Raw genomic sequence first — 3,243 nt, 5'->3', positions numbered from 1 at the left:
CAAGAAGAGGCAAACGATTACGAGCCCCTCAAACATCACAAACAACATTCACTTAAAAACAACAGTCTTTAATAGTCAGAGAGAAGCAAATGTGTGCAGATATGCATTTACGTCTTAATTTTCATATAAAAACTATTAGTATGTCAAAACAAAAGCAGCACATATAGCTTGTCAGACAAATCATAACAGCACAAGTACAGACATGTTGACCCTTTGTTAGTTGCTATTTGGAAGACTTCATTTGCTTCATCACAACCTCAATCCTCTCAACAATATCATGTATATTCTTTTGTTTGACTTCATCCAAAAGTAAACGACATGTTTGATATCGAGGTGTTATTTCTTGATTAATCATCTCCTCAAAAATTAAATAAGCCCTCTCACATTTGTTTGCCCTACAAAGCCCATGAAGTAAAAGCATGTATGTTGAAAGATCAAGACCGATATGATGCTTGTTGATCATGTCATCCAATAAATTATTCAAATTACAATCTGTCTTTCCATTTTTAAAGCATAGCTTGAGCAACGGATGGTATGTTAGAAGATCGGGTTTACAAAATTCCGACTTTTCCATATCCTTGAGGACATTTAAGGCATTTTGTTCATGAGAATGATGGCAAAACATTGCAATCATGGTATTATAAGTAGACGAATTTGGGAGAATGTCGTTCGTTGGCATCTCCACCTCAAAAACATGAGAAACCTTTTGTAACCAACCCGCTCTCCCTAGTATGTAAATTAACGAATTGTAAAAGAGAGTATCTGGTTTACATCCAACCATTTTCATTCTCTCATATATCTGCAAGGCTTCCTCAACTTCCTCCGACATAGCAAAAGAATACATGATAGTGGTGTAAGTGACAACATTTGGGGGGCACCCTTGATCTTGCATCTCATCGAGGATCTCATAAACCTTCCGAAAGTTGAATAGATAACAATAGGCTTGGATGATTATTGAGTAGCTGATGACACGGGGGTGACATCCATGTCCTTCATCTCTTGGATTGTCCAATGTGCTTCATCAACCCTTCTAGCTTTGCACCAACCATGGATGAAGATATTAAAGGTGTGGCCATTTGGGGGAATGTGTGATTTCAGCTCCAAGCAAATCATCAAATTCGTTTCAACTTAAAAAAATACACAAAATTTAGTGATATTAAGTTCGTGAAGGATTAGAATTACAAACATTTCTAGAAATTAAAAAGCTTTTAATAGTTTTAAAAAAAAAGTCGATCATTAGTCCTAACTCCTAATTATTGAAAATGATCCTCAAAACACATTTAAAAAAAAAATGATGAATCTCTTCAAAAGTCTCTTTAACGCTTTGTTCTTTCTCTCCCTCGTTCCAGAAGAACAGTTTTTTTGACACACACAGAGAGGGAATACCTAGATTGGACCAGACGAGTGTTAAGTGGAGTGGTGGTTGTCGCCTTGTCGGCTAATGGAGACGTGGAGTCATCTTGGGCTTGTAGGAGACCATGAGAGAGTTGGAGTCTTGGAGAAAATGAGGAAACTAAGGCTATAGAGGAGAAATTGAATATTAATTCTTAAGTCCTTCAACTACTTTAAAATTCTATGGGGATAAATTACTAATATGAAAAATTCCAAAATTTTCTTGGGGGCAAACTAGTAGAACTATTTATTTTTTTTTAAATTATGACTACCTCCCTATAGATTTCAAAAAGTCTTGTGGGATCAATTGCCCCCATTGCCCACATTGTAAATCCGCCCATGTATATATATATATATATATTTGCTGAATGATCTGTTTTGTCCTAGATTGTTGTGTTTGATGTCTGGAGGCTCATTTCTTATGCATGACATGGTTTCTAAATATAATTTAATATCAGAGGTATTTTGATTATTCTTTATAGACTTCGTGAATTTCGAGAATTTATCAAGTTTTAACCTAAATTTGCGATTTCTATGTCTAGGAATGTTGTAAGAGTGTTGGATGAGAGGTCCAAAGGCTATGGAATGACCGAAGGAGGTTGGAGAAAGCTTTATAGGATTCCATTCATCAATAGGAACCAACCACAATTGGGGTGACGAGTTGAAAATTTTGACAAGTGCAAAATGGGAGAATTATATATCATATATGAGTATGGGTAAGGTTTTCATAACCATGACCTTTACCTGGAACATTATTCCCCAAGAGAAATTGATAAAGATGAGGAGGAAACTAGTGAAAATTGGATAAAACAAATGGAGTGGGAAATATTTCAATAGTTAATGGAGGGTGTACATGATATTTGGGGTTTCACTTGGGATAACCCTCGATTGACTAAAATGGGAGTCCCTAAGTTCATCTCAAGGTTGCAATTGGAAAGAGTTAAGAGATCGGAGTTCATAAAAAATTGTTGCCTTCTTGTGATACCTGTGTGCGCATATGAATTTTCTAGACTTACTAGTAGGTCATCATGACTTACAAGTGCCACGCGATCTGAAATCACAACGAGCTTGACTAGAAGTGGTACTAAAACTAGCTTCCAAAGTCATACAATTCATCAGAAGATATGCCAAGGGGGAATAGAACTACGAACCAATCAGCACCAACAACAACATGAAGTCACAAGCAACATATCATTCTCATCAAAGCTCACATGACCTCACCAAGATCATAGATGGCACGACATGACTTGGAAAACACATGGACATCGTGAAAAGCAACCACGCAACTTTAACAACCAAATGAATACCATCAAGGACACAAAAGGAACCCCTACCACTCTTCCAAGAGCAACTTGTCAAGTTGGCTGCAAAGGTGAATCTCTACGTTAAGGTCATTGGATCAAGTGGTCCTAGTACTAGTGAAAAAACTAGAGTGCACGTAGTCGAGCCATGCGCATAAAGCAATGCACAAGAACTTGCTTAACATGTATCAATACTTTCATGCAAATCGTCCTGATTTGGAAGAGGTGGAGGTCACTACAATGACCATGTAGCTTACAAGTGATGCCATGCTAAGGTAGTGCACCAAGCATGTTAATATGGATAATGGTTAAAATATCATCGATAGTGAGTCAACTTGAGTTGAGAGTTTAGAGATTTGGTTTTGCTTAATAAAATAGATTGTTGATTTGGTATCAAAGATTTGGATTTTGTTTAATAAAATAGATTGTTGATTTGAGAATTTGTAATTTACATATTTGGATTTTATTTTATAAAATAGATTACTGATTTGGTATCAGAGCTTTGGGTTTTGCTTAATAAGTGTCTTCAATAATCTTGGAAACTCAAAAT

The 3,243-nt window shown here is 36.2% G+C and overlaps 1 pseudogene; it reads right to left on the bottom strand.

Annotated features, from left to right (window-relative positions):
- Positions 1–223: 223 nt before the first annotated feature.
- Positions 224–1,113, bottom strand: LOC147401521 (pentatricopeptide repeat-containing protein At3g04130, mitochondrial-like; annotated as a pseudogene).
- Between the last annotated feature and the right edge of the window lie 2,130 nt (positions 1,114–3,243).

The sequence above is a fragment of the Akebia trifoliata genome, chromosome 5, assembly GCF_017979445.1.
Source record: "Akebia trifoliata isolate Shusen 1 chromosome 5, ASM1797944v1, whole genome shotgun sequence".
Classification (NCBI taxonomy): Eukaryota; Viridiplantae; Streptophyta; class Magnoliopsida; order Ranunculales; family Lardizabalaceae; genus Akebia; species Akebia trifoliata.
The sequence above is the reverse complement of the archived record's forward strand: the minus strand, read 5'-3'. Positions and strand labels throughout refer to the sequence as shown.